At 37.6% G+C, this 19202-nt stretch overlaps 1 protein-coding gene across 10 annotated transcripts in view; it reads right to left on the reverse strand.

The window, feature by feature from the left end:
* Nucleotides 1–19202, reverse strand: part of CRACD (capping protein inhibiting regulator of actin dynamics) — a 230569-nt gene that overhangs the window by 170839 nt on the left and 40528 nt on the right. The window contains exon 1 of one of the 10 annotated variants that reach the window (XM_036227907.1): nt 100–1661. The exons of the other annotated variants lie outside the window; for them this stretch is intronic. The gene's annotated coding sequence lies outside the window, so the exon portion shown is untranslated. Of the gene's footprint in view, nt 1–99; nt 1662–19202 lie in introns of those variants that run through there. 10 annotated transcript variants of the gene reach the window in all.

Genomic DNA, 19202 nt, shown 5'->3' on the forward strand with positions numbered 1-19202 from the left:
CAGCAGAATTATCCAATGATTGCTCAGCGTTCCCAGTTTATGGCTCCATTATTTCACTTATTAAACTGCATCGCAGTCGTATGAGAGTCTGTTTCTTACCAGATTTCGAAGCACCTTGAAGTCAAAGACAGTACTGTATTCACTACTGTAGCCTCAGGATCCAACCCAGTACTTAGCAAGCAGGAGATAGTAAGTGTTCTGAATGAATGAACGAAAGAACTCATGAGGATGCAGGACAGAGAAAGGAATAATTTGGATTCTACAAAATAAGAAGAGTTGGACAAATGATCTCTGTGGTCCCTTACGGTTCAGTTGATCTGCCTACGGTTGACGGATCTTATCACAATGGCATTACATGTGTCCCGCTGTCACTAATGGTGAAAATCTGTCAGTTGAACAGAAATAAAAGATATAGAAGACTGGCTTTTAGAGTTACAATATTCACAAAGTATTGCTATTTTTATGAAAAAGCAATTTTAAAAATAAAAAATCAAGTCACTTGGAAAAGGCCAAAAAGATGTATGATGGCACTTATTTTTAAATTACATGTTTACTTACAATAAGGAAGTTAAAAACAGATCGGGCAGAGGTTTGCCAAACTTGAAGATGAGAACTAAAATTGCTGCACTAAAGCCTGTGAAGATCCAGTGCTTTTAAAAAATCTACTATTAAGCAAAGGTCCCTTTCTAATGTCCCCTGTGATCACCATGGTGCAGAACAACGTGGAATGAGAAGGATTTGGGATTGAATTACAGCTCCATTACTTACTCTGACCTTGTAAAATGAAGACTAAGAATGTCTACCCCATAGAAATAAGGACAAAAATGTCTACATTGTGTAAAGGGTCCGCCCTGCCATGTGTTGACTCTAGATAAAATGTGTTCGATTTATGTTTTTCTTAACAAAAGTTCCTTTCCCCCTATGCTGTGATAAACCAGAACATCAGTGCTATACTTCATGAGTCAAAGAGGAGTCACATCACTCACAGAACTGGATATTATCTATATATGCACAACAGAAAGAAAATTTATAATCTCTTATAGGATAGGAATGGTACAACTTATTATCACTTTCCACACTACACAGAGAAGATGACTAATCTTGTTGATGAAAGCAATTATTCAAGAGTGCAGGCAGAGGAAAACAAGGAGCAGCAAACACCTAACACTGACTGGCAAGGAGACAGATTGGCTGATCTTTTGATTCTGAAAATGGGTCACTGTATCCTTAGCAGTAACCTCGGAATTCTAATGACTGCAGAACTCAGAGAATGCTAACCAGAGGAACACAATTAGCTTTAGTAGTTCTGACTACATTAGTACCAAATAATTTGCAAGACGTGAAATCATTCTGTTTCTAGCAAGAATAAAATGCCCTGAAGTAGCATTCTCCTGGGTTCTCGCTTCATCTCTCTTAAAATTACTAACTGGAGATGGTGAAAAAACAGCAATGGGCTGGGAAGTCGCTGGCCCAGGTTGGGTTGCTGGATTATATTTCATTAATTTAACCTCTCTGAATTTCCATTTCCTCAGTCTAAATTAGGTGAAGTTGGACCACATATCTCTGAAGCATCTTCCAACACTAAAACTCTCTAAGTCTAGACATACTTTGATTTTTAAATGATTTTTTTAATTGGCAACACCAATCTTTTATTTCTATAATAGCTTTGCCATCATCTTACTGGAAAAATAATGGAGCACATATATAATCCAATTTTTCCAGTAAGATGATGGCAAAGCTATCAAAAGTCACCCCAAAAGTCACTCCGATATCCTGGGATTTAGAAAATGCAGTCATTTTAAAAAGAGGCAACATAAACAGGTCCAGAATAAAGATATTCTTAAATTTTTTATAATTCTAAAACACCTTGATTGTGAGGTAACTTATGGTTCTGATATAGGCATGATCAGCTCTAACACAGGTGTGAACAATGCTCAGTTTATTATAGGCGCAGACAAAACAAGGAGACCCTCCCATCCCTCACATCTCAGTTCTAACACCACATCCTTCAAAGACTTTTCCAAACTTCTGCTCATCATATCCCCTACCTGTTAGAATTATTATAAATCCAACTCCACTGACCTTCCACAGGACTTTATTGATATCTTTTACAGCACACACAGCCTTCTTCCTGTATTATAAATATTTATGAACAGGTTTTTTCTCCATTATAAGTTCACCATATATGCTCAAGTTGCTTGTAATAAATACTTGTAAAATCAATGAATCTCCAGAACAATGGCTTTCAAAGATTTTTGAATAGTGTACACAGGTTAGAATATTTTACATTGTGACCTAGTACGTATATACTGTATATAAATATAACTATATAAATGAAACAAGTGTTGCCTTTAAGTCTCACTCTATAGTTTGAAAACTAGTGCTCCAGAAGAGCTATTTAAAAAGAAAAATAAATTAAAGGAAGATCTATTTCCTGAAGTTTATTTTATAGTTTGATTACCCAGAAGTCATTCAAAATCTACTTATTCCTCACATTCTACAGATACTGGAAAGCTATATATCTTCCTAGGCTCCCTTGCAGCTATGCACAGCCATGACTCATTTCTGGCCAATGAAATATAAGCAGAAATCACTGGAGTATTATTGGAAGTTTATTTTAAAGGGACCAGATTCTTCTGGTCTACCCATTTAGCCCTTTGCCCTTCCTGCCCTCTTCTTGCTTGAAATGTGGAGACAACACCTGGAGATGCAACAGGCACCTACTGAAACGCATGAGAACAAGGACAAGGAGGAACAGAAAAACAGAAAGAGCCTAAGTCCATGACATCATGGAGCCACCAGATCAGCCATGGGCTGCCGAGTGCAGACATTTTAACATGTGACACAAAGACCTCACTTGCTTAAGCCACTGTTAAGTTTTTACTTACTTATAATTGAACTTACTGATCAAATTGATCCTACACTTGATAAACATCTTTAGACTCCTCAATGATCCTCCATGAGAAGTAAATTTTTAAAAAAGGAAGAGCGTCCTTCCTGAAATTTATTTTGGAGGGCCTCAAATAATTTGGAAAATACTTTGGAGGGGCTTTTATTTTTATAAGAAAGGGTTTGGAGAGCTCCAGTATGGAAAATGCCTCATGGTCAGTTAATAGGAAATAATCTTTTTTGTAAAAATTTTAATTACATATTCACTTAATTTCATCCCCAGGCACAGTGTTAGTCATTGAACATACCACAGATAGAACCCAACCCCTGTCCCTAAGAGGCCTCTAGTCTGGTTGGAGAAACAAGGAGATAACAGGCTTTTGCAATACCCTGAGAGGACACCGAGAAGGAATCGAGATGAAGTAGAAGGCATTCACATGCCTTTCAAGTGTCACAGGCAAGAAAAACTAGCAAATTTTGTTCAATTGTCCTGACAACTTCATTTTCCCCTAAAAATGCATTACGGAGGATTATTTTTTTAACGAAATAACGTGAAGAAATATCTTCCTATAGCCTCCAGCGAAACCCTTCTGTGATCGCTAGACATGTCCCATGGAAAAGATTTTATTTTTTCCCCAAATAAATCTCCAAATAGCTTTTGTGAACTAGAAAAAAAGACTTACTGCCTATCATCTCATATTACATTTATTTTGCATTTGTCAGTTTAAACTGGTGCAATTGTAGGTGTTAACTGACTTCTATTTTAGCACTTTGAAAAGATCAACAACCAAAGATAACTGATATTTTTATTCATCAACACACACCAGAATAATAGACAGTATATTAGGACAGTAAATTTTATCAAATAAAGAAGATAAAGACAAAAATTTAAGACAATGCATACTAGAAACAAGAATTTTTCTTAATACAAAGACTAAGTTAGTAGAATCAAGTTATTAGAGTGAAGTACACATTAAGATCGCATTTACTGTGATTACAGTCATTTCACATGACAACCGGACTCTGCACAGAGAGGCCTACTATTTGAGATTGCTTTAAAAAATCTATCTTTAGACTATCTACCTACCTACCTACCTACCTAAAATGTAACCCCCTTTTATTCACAGTGAACATATTTTCAAACAAAACGGAGCCTAACTGCTGAATCTGAAACTAACTTCAAAAAACCAATAACCCAATACAAATAACTACCATGGCTGAACTTCACCTAGCCAGAAAAAAATGGGAGTGAGGGAGAATATAGGATTGTGTTTAAACACAGATTTCAAGCAATATGGTCTGGGTGCAATTTCTATTTTAGATTATGACAGCCTTTTTTTTTTTCCTCGAAGAAAACAAAATGTTTTTGAGAAGGTTTAGATAACTGGGAAAATAGCAAACTGTGTGTATACAAAGTTGGTGGTTTCTCTATAAATCCTTCAGTTGTTTCTTACCACTCTTTCTTTCTTTTTAAGCTTACCATGTAGGAACCATAAAAAATTCACTTTTTGGGTAAATTAAATATTTTAAACTTTTGAATTACTTACATTTTGGGAGGTAGTTTTCACTTTTATTTACTTACTTTCCTTATTTATATTTGTTTCCTTTAATACCAAAGTTACACATACAAGTAGTTTAAAGAAACAAATAGTTTTTTATGGCTCGTTACCCAAAACAGCAGTACTTTTCCCATCCCATTTTCCCCACTTCCCAAAGGCAACCACATTAAAATCTTTTTAGTTATTTCTTTTGGCACTGACCTACATATCTTCAAATGCAATGTTACATTGATCTCTTGAGTGTTTAGCTATAAAGGTTAATTATCTACTGACCTCCCACTACGGACCCATCCACACTCATACACCCACACTTCCCATCCTCCACTTTAGTTAAATCATCATTTTGTATAGTTCTATGTTCGACATCTACATTACTATATAAATGCTATTTACAGCTGAGCCATGTGGTATACTAATGATTTTCTTTTCTTGAACAATCCTATTCTCACCCTACCCCTACCCTGAGTGACTAATTGCCTTATTTCTTTTTAGTTTTTCCTTTATGTATTTAATACCAATTACTTTGAAAATGTTCCACAAACTGTTTAAATCTTTTAACGAATTAAATCAAAAATTCTGTCAATTTCATCGTATTGAAGACATGGTCCTTGAAGATTTCTGATCTTCTCGAATTTGGACTAATTTGTTCTCTAGGCTACTGCAAAGATGTCCTCTGGAGATTTTCTTTCACCATCATCTTGGGATTCCCTTCGCCTACTGTGTTAAACCCACTATTTCCTGCTTTCCATGTTTTCATTTTTCTTTCCTTCATTCCTTCCTTCCCATTCCTACTTTGATGAAGCATATCTTCTAAGCAACTTCCTGGGCAGTAAAATTTTTGAGACCATGAATATCTGAAAATGTATTTATTCCACCCTCATACACTGTTTGCCTAAAGATAGAAACCTAGGTTGAAAATACTTCCTCAGAATTCTGAAGGCATAGTTTCATTTTCTTCCTGTATTCTTTCTACTGCTATACTCTGTCTCTGTTTCAACAGTGCTACTGAGAATTTTGAGGCCATTTTGATTTGTAATTTTGGATACATAACCTGTTCTCTTCATTTTCTCTGAAAGCTTCTCTTTATCTCACATATTCTCCAATGTCACACCAGTAAGCTTCATTGTGGGTCAGCTCTCATCTACTGTGCTGAGTGCTCACTAGGCCTTTTCATTGATCTCTTGAGTGTGGAAACTCATGTCCTCTACTTCTGTCATTTTCTTGACTTTATTCTTTGATGACTTTCTCCCTTCCATTTCTCCTTCTTTGTGGATCTCCTGTGATCAGGATATTCAGCTTCCAGTATGGATATTCTAATTTTCTTCTATTTTCTATCTCTTTGTCTTTTTTTTCTCTATTTTCTGGGAGATTTACTCAATGTTATCGTCCCAATCTTTTTATTATATTTTAAAATTTGCCTATGGTATTTTAGTTTCTTTTTTGTATTTAATTTTTAGAAGAATTTTATATGTACATAAGTTGCAAAAGTTTTACCAGGTCCCCATATACCTTTCTCTCAGCTTTCTCTAATGTTAACAACCTACATAACCACAGTACAATTATTAAAACCAGGAAATTAACATTGGCATGATATTATTAGCTAATATTTATTGTAGACCTTATTCAAATTTTACCAGTTGTTTCCCTAATGATCCTTTTCTACTCCAGGACCCAATCCAGGATCCCATGCTGCATTTAGTTGTTACGGCTTTTTAATCTCCTCCAATCGGTCCTCAATCATTCCTTACCTCTCATGATCTTTGGATGAGTACTAGTCAATATCTGTACATCTTCTCAATTTGAACTTGTCTGACGTCTTCTCATGATTAGATAGCAGTGATGCATTTTTGGCAAAAATACCAGAGAAATCATGTTGTGTCCTTCACAGCCCATCATATCGAGGGTATTAACATATCGCATTGTTGGCGGGGCTGATCTTGATGGCCTGGGTACCGACATGTCTGCCACATTTCCCAACTGTAAATATATTCTTGCCTTTGTAATTGAAAAACGGCAGCAGGTGGGCAGCTAAGCTAACTAGCCCATTCTGACCAAAAGTAACTGCCCTAGATTAACAGGTTACTGTTTTTCATGTACTCCATCTACAACAAAACAAAAGAGCTCTTTTCCCTCTGAAAACAAAAAATAAGTAGTTCTCCAGGGCAACAGGACTCTCGGCATCCTTTGATCTAACGTGGTCTGAGATCTATATACGCAGTTTGTATTTATGGTTCCTTTTGTTAAATAAGTCTGAAAATTTGGCAAGCAGCTAGCAATGGCAGAATGTTTGAATTCTAACTTAAGACGAAAATGTACGTACCTCCCTGAGGAGAAAAAGATTCATATACAAATTCATATACAGCCTTGGGGCCTGTAATATCTTCTCCATCAATTAATACATTCTCTTCTTGCCTCCCAGCTGTAGATGCCCATCTCGGCTAGGACAGCAATTACGTTTACCTTCCCTAAGCTAGAATGAACACTGTGCTCAATGATCGGAAGAGGAGGCTCCAACTTAGAAATTTCCTAAGTAGAAAGGACGCCTCATTTTCACTGCAAGAGGTGGCTATGAATAGACTAAAGGGACTGCCAGGCCTGGTGGGCTCCTGGGAGGTCCAAAAGATAAAGAAATGGCAAACTGGAAAACTGGAAAGGAGGGAAGAAGAGATGAAAAAGGTGTCAGGTAAGAAGAGAGAGAAGGAAAGCAATAACAGTAGCTGAAATTTTCTAAGCACGGACGTGGCAGACACTGTTCTAAATGAACTGTAAGCATAACAGTAACCTTTAAGGTAGGTACTATTACTGCTACCCAAGGCACTCGTGTCTTAAGTTGCATGGCCTTAGTGTTAAAACAGAGCTTGGCCTTAAATACGCCTTTTGCTTTTATACTTGTGGTTTTCCACCAGGACAACCAACACAGTTCAGCAGTGCTTATCAAACATTTTCATGTTCATGTCCAACTCAAATGAGATCTGACTATTAAAATCCAAGCTATTACAGAGAAACTAAGGGGTAAAAAAGGAAAAAATAATAATGATTTCCCTCACTGCGTGAAGATAAGGTGGTCTGCTATGTGCTTTAGGGAACTATGTGACCTGCTCTGACTATAAAACAGCTTTCTTATGGCTGATGAGAAAATTTCCACACAGCTAACACTGAAAAGGTTTGTAGATTGGAATAAATCAATCTTGCCAGCCTTGGAACTTTCCAAATATGTTATCCAGATTGACAGTGTCAGAAAGGTCATCCTTCAATGATGATGAGTGCCTTTAAACATTAGTAGTCTCCAGTGTTTCATTGTATAATTCTTTAGAGTAGGATCGACTCCTGGGACATGAACTTCATGTCTCCTCTTACTGTGCTCTTTCAGCTGTTTATAGTTTATAATTCTGAGGATCCCGAGGGCCTTTCCCAACTCCTGCAGAAGTCTAAAGGACAGAGAGGATTTGGCTTGAAGATGTGTGGCCTGAGAACAAATGAGATTATAAAGAGCTTTAAAAAGACAAGAAGCACAGATTTACAGGGACAGTTGGCCCCTGCATTGAGGTCTCTGACTAGGATATCAGAAAAGATGCTGTGTGGAAAAATGTCCTATGCATTTTCACCCAGGCCTAGAAGTCCTTCAACAGGAGACCAGATATGACACATTAACTTCAATACATGCCCAGTGACTTTCCAGAAAGCAGGTTTTAATGAGGACAAAAGCCTGTAGCTGAAAGAAGAATCCTGTAAAAAGTTAGAGGTCACAAAAAGGATTATTTAGAGGCACAAGCCCAAAACTCAGAGAGAAGCAATTAGACTTTCCAGGGATGAATTTGCAGAGTAGCAAGAGTGGAAAGAAGGGAGTAGGAGTAAATGTAATAAATATCCAACAAAAATCACAGGTATTCCACATTTAGAATTATATTGTAGCTAATTTGCAGACTCAAGGAATTTTGATAGAAAACAAAGGTATTAGAGGTTGGAAAGGATGCTGTCATCACTGAAAAAGATAATATAAGTTTGCTATACTGAAAGGTATGAGATAATAGTAACAACAATAACATAATAATAGCTAACACTTAACACAGAGCTTATTATGTGGCAGGCAAGCTCTAAACTCACTTATATTACCTCATCTAACCCTAACAGAACCACGTGGGGTGTGTCCTTTAATTACAGTCAGTAGGTCCTATTATTTCATTAAAACTGAGAACAGATTGAAGTCCACACTTTGCTCCTACCACATGAGACAACCTAAGCTCACTGAGTTTCAGTTAGTTTTACCTTTGTCAAAAATCAAAATAACAGGACATTCTTAAAGAGTCCTTTGAAAGATCAATAATAAAGTATGGATGAATGTCTTCTATTTCACAACCAAAGACCTTATACTTACTTGGGGTCAGGTTGTTTTATTTAATTAGCTTCAACACTCCTATTCGGCATTTTTGCAACAACATAGTTGCTCTTTGCTTTTAGTGAAAGCATAGAGTCCATGAAACATGTTTCACTAAGAACCCTGAGTTCCCAAGTCTGTAAGCAAAATGAAGACTTGCAGAGGAAATTCTTAACTCTCTAACAAAAAGATACCAAAGCTAAACAGAAAATGTGACAATTCGTTATCCATCTTGAAAACTTGTTTGCTACCTATTGCTAAGTGAACAATCCAGAGATAACTTATTTCTTTTGATAGTGAATTAAGAATAACATACGAGAATTATGGTTATTTAATGTTGTAAGAATTCTTGACATGCTTATGAAAAACTAAAGATGTCTGCTCTTCTATCCTAGGCAATTATGATATTACAAAAGACACAGGTTAGAAAATCTAATAATAAAAGCCGGATTTCTACTTGGACATAGAATCTCATTGTCTGGGCCATACCAGGACCTTAATTATTCTTTAAGGATTAATGTAACATAATGATTAGTCATATAATAGAACCCACATTTGTCTTGTGCAAATAAAAGTCATCACTTTTTGAGAGGGAAGTAAAACTGCTCTTTATTCTTATATTGTATCCTCATTTTGATTCTTCAAATCAGAATCTTAAAAGGACAGTCCCAGCTAATATCTATTCAGAGGTTTTCCCCTTAATACCTGCTGCTAGTCTAGAAGTGGCTAGTTCCACTACAGTCCACACACTCTCAGATTTGGAGTTCGGCCAACCAGCCAGCTGTACTGGAAACCCTCAAAGGGGGTTCGAATGGCCCATTCTGGGGGCTACCTGCTCGGGAAGCTATTGATCTAGCTCTCCTCCTTCCAGTGTCTAATCCTCTCTTTCATTTTTCTCTTCTACCTATCCCATTGCCATATCCTTTGAGCCATGAATAGCAACCTTTAATATAATCCAGACAGTATAGCTCTTTTCCCGAAGAATGCAGTGTAGGGCTAGGTTGAGAAGGAAATGGATGAGTCCAATTAGATACAGTTTTGCATCCAAGGAGTTAGATAAGATAAACTTTTAAAAAACTGACCATCTATTCATTCGCTCATTCCACAAATATTTATCGAGTTTCAACAATATGTCAGGCACATTGCTAAAAACTGGGGATAGAATGGTGAACACAAAAAACAGATGCAGTCCCTGACTTCATGGGACCTAAAGACTAGTAGAGAAAAGAGACCTTAATAAATAATTGTACACTTACATGCAAGCCTGTGCTGAGTGCTATGGAAGGTATAAAGCCATGTGAGCAAAAACTAGGGGCATGAGTTAGTAGGAGAGTTCAGCAAGGCTTCCCTAAGAAGGTGACACCCAGAGCTGAGAGCTCAAGAATGAGCTAGAGGAAGAGAACTGCCGCAGAGAGAACGTGAGGCCCTGCCAAGGAGGGAGCCCAGCAAGTGTGACGCTTAAAGAAAGCCAGTGTGGCTGGAGGAGCGACAACGAAGGACTTAGAAGAGTCTGAAGAGGCAGGACGGGCCCAATCCAGCAGAGAGGGTTAAGCAGTTCTGACTTTCCAGTGAGCAGTGAGAAACCTAGAAGGGTTTTCAATAAAAAGGAGATGGTTCAGGTTTTCAGAAAATTTAGACATAACAAAATCAATATGTAAGCCTCACGTATTGACTAATCAAACTCTTTTGATAGGTCGGTTTAGCCCCAGACCCTGTTCTTAACAACACCAAAAGGTAATTCATCCAAAAGCATGATTTGTATATCTGGCATAATAAAAAGGACAGCAGAATAGGCGTCACAGTTGAGACCTTCACCTAGTTGCTACATTTCTCCAGCCTCCATTTGCTCCTTTGTAAAATAAGGAGGTGGACACTAAGGCCACTCAGCCCATTCTGCCTCTGGGCCTTGATGAGTAGAAAAAGAAAAAAAAAGAGAGAGAGATACACTTTAAAAAACCCAAGTGGCCAATAAACATGGAAGAGATGCTACCGTTGATTCATAACCAGAGTAATTAAAGTGCATTAGATTGCCACAAAATCATTGCTGGCAAGGATGTGAAACATCAGGAACTCATACTAGTAAGTAGGAGTGTAAATTGGTACAACCACTTTGCAGAAGAATTTGGCAGTATCTGAAAAGACTGAAAATGTACACAACCTATGGCTTAGCAATTCCACCCACAGACACATACCCTAAATAAACTTTCACACATATATACAAGGAAATATATATAAGAATAGTCACAGCAGAATCATTTTTGAACTAGAAGCATCCTAGATATCAGCAAGAAAAATACAATGTATTCATAAAATGAAAAACTGCATAATAGTGGAAATGAATGAAATGGAGCAACGAAGATAAATCTCAAAATTGAGTGGAATAAAAACAAATTAGGAAAAATACATTTGGTGTACCTTTTATATAACATTTAATATATGTATAATGATACTATATATCATTTGGTAATACATTTCTTTTTAATAAAAGTACAGAGAGATATAGATGGGAAAGCTAAATGTCAGATTCAAGACAGTACTTACCTGTAGAAAATGGGAGGGAAATATGACCAGGGAAGGGCTTTAACTCAATTTGTAATATTTTAATAGCTTAAAGTACACAGGTAATTATTATATTATTCTTCATGCCTTTTTGTATGTGAAAAATATTCTTAACAACAACAACAAAAGGACAGGAGGGAGGGGGAGAAAAAAAAACAGAATACTTTTCTAAATCAATTTTTCCCAAACAGCAGAACCTGACTATATAGACTGGAAGAGATATCAACTTAGAAGAAAAGGGATTAGCCCTGGCCTGGAACCAAAGACAGAGACCTGGGTTCTGGGTATGGTTGTGCCAGTAACTAACCATGAACCCCTGGAGGAATCCTCTAAGCACTCCAGGAAGAGTTTCTTCCTCTATAAATAAGGAGGATGCAATAGATGATGTCTAAGTTCCTTCCTTTCCAGATCTAAAATTACATTGTTTTCTATTGTACTCCCCATCTCAACTAGGGCTCTGGTACTGGCAACAGAGGGGCTAAACCATGGTTTTCCCCACTCAGATAACTTGTAATCCAAATGCAGGTTTTAAAACTTTCATTTACCTATTTAGCTACAAAATATTATCTTTTTATTCTCTTGTTCACACTTAGTACATGTACTAGTTTGCTAGGGCCGTATGACAGAGCACTGCCAGATGGGGTGGCTTAAATAATAGACATTTATTTTCTGACAGTTCTGGAGGATGAAAGTCCAAGATCGAGGTGTGGGTAGTGTTGGTTTCTCCTGGAGGCCTCCCTCCTGGCTTGTAGACGGCCACTTCTTCCCTGTGTTTTCATGCAGTCTTCCCTCTGTGCATGTCTGCTTCCAAATTCCCCCTTTTTATAAGGACCCCTGTTTTACCGGAGTGAGGCCCATCCTAATAACCTTGTTTTAACTTAATTCCCCCTGTAAAGACACTAACTCTAAATAGTCACACTCTGAGATACCAGGGGTTAGAACTTCAATATATCAATTTTGGTGAGGACACAATTCAATGTATAACAATAGGAAAACTCTAAATCTTCCTACTGATAGGCTTGTGGAAGGAGGTAACAAAATTACTTACTAATTTAAATTTGTTAACCACTCTAATTCTATAACTGTTTACTTCTTGTCACTAAAATGTCATACTTTTTCATAATGAACCTTGGGACAATTTGTATCTAGGGCTGCTTAAAATTGAGTAAATCAATGATTAGATTTAGCTGGATGTGGTTCCATAGTGTAGCGGTTAGCACGTCTGCTTTACAAGTAGAAGGTCCTGGGTTCTTGCCTCAGTGGAACCATGGTCCATGGTCTACGGCCATGCGCCCTGAACAAGCCTGATGTCTAATCTCGGAAACTAAGCAGGGTCAGGCCTGGTTAGTACTTGGATGGGAGACCACCTAGGAAGACCAGGTGCTATAGGCGTAAATAATAAATAAATAAATAAATAAATAAATAAATAAATAAATAAGATGATTAGATTTAGCTATTTAACACTATTCAAGCAAAGTTAATGCTTTCTGATGTTGAAATTAAATAATGTTTTTTCTTTTAACAAAAAACTCATTCATTTTCTAGAAATAATCTGGTTGCAAAAACACCACACAACTGGTTTCCAAGGACCAATATCTGGTGCCAAAAATGACAAACATATGATTTCTCTGGCATATTATTTCAATAGGCTCCACTAATCAAGCAACATCACAGTTTCGGAGTTAGCCCGTAACAGTACACATGGTATTGTATGATGTACAGTTGGCCAGTTTGTCCCACTTCCAGCATGCCGCTCACTTAATTTAGCCCAGTGAGTGACAAATTGAATCCTGTTGGCTTGGCCTTATGGAAGTCTCTATGTCTGCTAACCCACACAGAGCTGCCTTTCTTAAGCCTGGAAGTCACAGGAAAGGGAGCCAGGTCTCATTAGGGCAAAACCATCAAAGGACACTGGGAATCATGGAAACTGGCCATTTCGGAACAGTTAATATGCCAAAACCTAAAATGTCCAGTGCGGGCAGCTGACAGATACTGTTCCTTAAGCCAGAGACACATTTATTTTTAACTTGGGGAAACTGTGGTTTTGGCCTAGTCATACCTTTCCCCAAAGGCAGGTGAGTACGTCGTCGTCAAGGCATGTCCCCAAAGCACAGGTATTTATAAGGTCCAATTTTATTTGAAAAAATAAAGGAGCCAGAGGAAACAGAGAATATCAAATACTAATGTCAGATCCTAGCCCTAAAAAGTAGTATGTACTTGAATTAGATAGTCATTAGCAAATAGATAAAAGTCCGGGCTATCCAAAGTCTTCTATGTCAGTGGTCCCCAACCTTTTTGGCACCAGGGACAGGTGTTCCTAAGAGAATCTAATGCCTGAGGATCTGAGGTGGAGCTGAGGTGGTGATGCTAGCACTGGGGAGCAGCTGCAAATACAGATGAAGCTTCTAGCCCCCTGCTCGCCTTCTGCTGTGCAGCCCGGTTCCTAACAGGCCGGGGACTGCTCAGGGCTGGGGACCCCTATTCTATGTGACTCTAAAGGTACCGACAATACTCTTGAAAGATGAAGGTCCAAGTTCTAAAAAACAGACCTGATGATTATACAGAGGTCTACGATTACCTATACCTTCAAGTGAAACTAAACAGCCACATGTTCCTCAATGAATAGTCACTGAATCGATGCAAATGCTGTTTCTAATGTAATCAACAGGAGGGAATTCAGCAGAGAGTTCGTCTGCACCAAGTTTAAATGTGGCGTGCTGCACCAAGTTTAAATGTGGCGGTCTCCTGGGAAATATCTTGTTGACACCTTAAGTTCTTGTTATTATTAAGTGGAAGAAATGTTAATCATACCAGTTATTAAAAATGAAGCAACAGTGCTCTCAATCTGTGACAACTAAAATTATTCTTAAAGAGTAGGTCAGAATAAGCCTTAGTAATTAATATTCTTTTTAAAGTTGATCGCACTTTATAGAACTTCCCAAGACTATATTTACTTACATTTTTACCAAAGTAGCATAAGTACATGCACATATAAGATGTTAACATTAAATTTATGTCATATTTTAAAATGAAAAGCTTCAAATTTTTTTTCAAAATTTCATACATGAAAATATGAAAAATCAAGGAAGAGTTTACAAACTGCCCACGGCAGAATCAGACACATTGCTCCACCATGAAACCTGAAGCCCTTCGTGTTCTTCACATTGTGCTTTATTTAGGTGCCAGGTAATGTAACATGTGTTGCAGCGAAACAGCCATCGAGTCAGTGTGAAGCTAGCTTAAAGCGCTAGAATTTCAAACTGGACGTCTAAATTCACAGGATTTGCCAAAGGCATTTTGAAAAATATTTTTAAAAACCAGCAAGACATGATTTTATGATTTTAAAAATCACTTCTTTTTTGAAAACTAAACATAAATACAAATTTTTTTTTTCACTTTAAGGTTCCTTTAGAGAAATTTAAGTGTTGATTTATAGACTATTAACAACTGAGGGGAGAATAGGTTAGACAAAGAATTCTTTAAAATAATTGCCAACTAAAAATCAGATCAAAAATAAAAATGCCATTTTTCTAAAATTATCAGGAACAACTCCTTTACCTAATTCTCTATCACTTCCTTTTTCCCTCTAATTATCTGTCAAACGATTCCTGACCCCATTGTAACTGCAAGCCATTGATGCCATACCTTTTTCATTATCGCTATTTTCTTGTCCTTAAATTTCTTCTCAGCTTAGGTCCACAGTCCATCATAATAACCACTTCGATGCACATACCTTCACCTTCCTAATTCCTTTTCATTTTATCCTATTCACCTGCCAAAACACTGAACCTGGCTAATTCCACAATTCTACCCATGTTGTTAAACAATTCGTGATCAAGATCTTCAAGCAGCATAGCCCCTGATGCAGTCAGACAATCCCAATATCTACTACCATATTACCCATTCTTCCACTGTCCTAAACAACTTCCATATCTTGCTCTCTGTCTTCAAACCTTCAACAGGGCCTCCTCGCACCATCGCTCTCAGCTGATGAAATAAAGACAATCAGAAGAGAATTTCCAGAAGCTCTCACACTGCATCTTTCTACCTTCCTGTAGCTGGGCCCATGGACAGTATGCTTTCTTCCCTCCGATTACTATGGATGATGTGTCTATTTCTCTAAGGTCAACACATCCACTTTGTGCACTGTATCCCATTCACTCCTATCCACTCAATGAAGGCTCAAGCAATTCTCCCTTCTCCTACATCATTAATTTTCCCACTCTACTTAAGCATCCATTGGCACACATGGGAGCATACAAACATGCTATATTTCCCAGCTTAAAAAATACTCTCTTGACCCTTGTTGCCCTTTACAGCTTCTGTCCCCTTTCTCTGCTTCTCATTATAGCAAAACTCAAAAAGCTGTCTCTATTTGCTGTCTCCAATTCAACTCCTTCTATTACCCCTTTAACCTATTCCATTCGGTCTGTTGCCACTGCCGTTCCAATGACCTGTTTTTGTCCGTGTCACTAATAACCTTCATACTGCTACATCCAAAGGCCAATTCTCAGTCCTCATCATCCTCGACCTCTCAGCAGTATCGGAGCCAGTGGATTGTTCCTCCTTTCTTGAATCACTATCTTCTCTTGGCTCCAGAACTTCCTCATCATCTACCTCGCTGGAGACTTTCTCAGTCTGAGTACTCCTCACACCTCAAGCCTCTAAAGACTGAAGTGCTCTTGAGCATCATTCCTGAACCTCTTCTTCTTCTTGTGATTTATACTCGCTCTCTGGGTAACTTCATCCAGTCTCAGAGCTTCAAATACCAACTACATGCTGATGCTTCCCAAATGTATATTTCCAACCCAGATCTCTCCTCTGAACTCCAGCCTCATATATTCCTCTGCCTCTTCTACATTTCTACTTGAATGTCTAATAAAAATCTCACACTTCATGTGTCCAAAACTGAACCTCTAGTCTTCCCCTCCTCACCAGCTCCTCCCACAATTTTCCCCATGAAAACACACAGCGACTCCATCCTTCCAATAGCTCAGATGGAAAACTTTGGTGTCATCCTTGATTCTTCTCTTTCTCTCACCTCCCACATTCAATTCACCATCAGATCCTATTGGTTCGACCTTTGAAAATAATGAAATATATAAAAACATATAGAAAACCTGACCACTTCTCACTACTCCATAACTAACATCATCATATCTCAACTGGATAAGTAAGCAAAAGCCTCCTACCTGGTCTCTCTCTGCCCCTTCACTGTGACTCTTCATATGGACATCAGAGTGACCCTTATAGGTTAGATTATATTGCTCCCCTGCTGGAATCCTCCAATGACTTTCCATCCCTCTGAGGTAAAAGCCAAGGCCTTGCATAAGGGTAACAACAGGTGACCTTCTCTCCCACTACTGTTCCCTCGACTTACTCCACTCTAGCCACATGGTCTTCCTGTTCCTTGAACAAACCAGGGACACTCCCACCCCAGAGCCTTTCCACATGCTCTGTCCTCCCTCTTTTCCATCATAGTCACATGCTACCACTTCCAATTCTTCAGGCCTTCGCTCGAACGTTACCTTCTGAGTGATGGCTCCCTATCAATTCTATTGATAATTTTAACACTTCCAATTCCTTTTCCCTGCTTTTTCTTTATGGAGGTCTTGATATTTCGCCACTGCAATATTGATAGTACTGATACATTTTATATCCTTGATTTTTAGTTTATTATCTGTCACTCTTACTAAAATGTAGGTCCAGGAAAGCAGGGATTTTGTATAGTTATATCCTCAGGGCCCAGAAGAATTCCTGGCATACTGTAGGCAATAAATACTTATTGGATAAATGAAGAAAGAAATGAATATATATGCTTTAAACTATATATTTTTAATTTTTATGTAGTCTTAATTTATCAATTTTTTTCTTTATTACTTATGCATTTTAACATCTTGTTTAAGAAATCCTTCTATCTCAGATATAGCTTTATGCCATTTCTTTGAAAAGAAACAAACAGTATAAATCATAAAGGAGGACACTGATAAGTTGCTTTACTTCTTCCTAACTAAAGACACCATAAATAAAGCTAAAAGACAAAGATGAAGACAAGATCCAAAATATATAAAGACTTTCTTGAAATTAGAAAAAGATAAAATCAAAACACAACAATTGAAAAATGGGCAACACTGATGAAGCAATTCACAGAAGAGGAGGCTCAACAAGTCGATGATCCTAAGAAAAGATGCTCAGCTGCACTGCTGATCAAAAGATGCAGATGGCAGCAACCATGAAATACCATTTTATACTCATGAAAATAGGTAAAAATCAGGCTATCGATAGTGATTGGTGGTAAGGATACAAATAAATTGTAACTCATATTTTTCTGGTGGATGTACAAATTGGTGTACAAAATGAATGATATTTCTTTGCTTTAATTACAAGAAATATAAATTTTAATATTTATGATAGATAATTCTGTTACACATATGTAGATTAATGTACATGGAGTTATGGAATATGTATAAATGAATATATATGAGTCATTACATAAATACCTTCTATATTTTCCTATGCCTACATTTCTAACTAAAAGATTGCAGTAGCCAATGGATTAAAGTTGCAAACGTTATTATGACTTGTTAGGGGAGAAAGCACACACTCTTAAGACACAAGGATTCAAAAGAAACAAGTAGTTATTGGAAGAAAAGATATGTAAACCAACCCGAGTTTCATTGTATTTCAAATATTTTTCTTTCAAATACAACTTTAAAATCCCTGAGATATTAAAAAAATATTTAATATCTTTACTTGACTCAGAAAAATATTCTTTGAATTGAATTAAAATTTAAGCAAACCTTTCCATGCTACGCAATTGACTTCTGGTTGCCATCCTAACAAGGAGCCAAATTCAGTCCTCCAAATAGTTTGCTCATTCAAAGCAAATTATCAGTACTGCCAGTGTCCCAATCTGAAGCCCAGGAACTGCCAGCCATGGTGCACTCATTACTGACAAGGAAACAGAGACCATGTCAGAAGGAAAGACCTTTGTGTTTCTGCCAAAATAAAAAGCATCAGTATTTTCTTCCAACCAATCACTCTCTAAAAGGGCCTTGGGCCAGAGGGCCTCTGATTACCTAATTACTTGAAGTATAAACAAGGTCTTCAGGATTCTGGTATTATCACTTTTGTAGAACAAGAGTATCAAAAACATTCAGAAGATACGGTGCCAATCATTCTGCCATGTAACCTGGTACCAGAATTCCTATTCACGACTTCCAGTGGAAGGACTCACCTACCTTGTGTAGAAAGAGAACAGCATTCAAGGGAAGGGCAGGGAAGTTAGCTTGGATGCAGGAACATGAGGCCAGGCTCTACGTGCCTATGGAAATCTACTGGGCCACTCTGGATATAATGGAATCTCTTTATTTGTAAAATGGGAATAATTATTTTCATCATACAATAAAGACCTCAAAACCTCACGTAAAAGGAGTAAAGCAAAAATGCAAATATAGTGTCATGTACCTGTACAGCAATTTCTCAACAGTCACTTTCTGAGTTCCAAATATATTCCCAGGCATCACATAAGGAAGAGGGGAAAGGATCTAACCCTTGTAGATTAGAGGTCAGCATGACTTCCTAGTGCCTAGTACACAGCAAGCACTCTACCAAAACTGATTTCATCCTCAAAACAACCGACAAGGTAGCAGTATTAGCCCCATTTGACAGATGAAAAAGAATGGAAGAGAATCAAGTAAATTGTGCAGAGTAATACAAACGCAGAAACTACAACAAAACTTTAGTAAGTACTCAAATCCCCATCAACCTGAATCCAAAGCACTGGCTAGTTCATCTGTACCAGCACTGTCCAATGAAAA

This window comes from Rousettus aegyptiacus, unplaced genomic scaffold (assembly GCF_014176215.1).
Source record: "Rousettus aegyptiacus isolate mRouAeg1 unplaced genomic scaffold, mRouAeg1.p scaffold_m13_p_10, whole genome shotgun sequence".
In the NCBI taxonomy this organism is placed as follows: domain Eukaryota; kingdom Metazoa; phylum Chordata; class Mammalia; order Chiroptera; family Pteropodidae; genus Rousettus; species Rousettus aegyptiacus.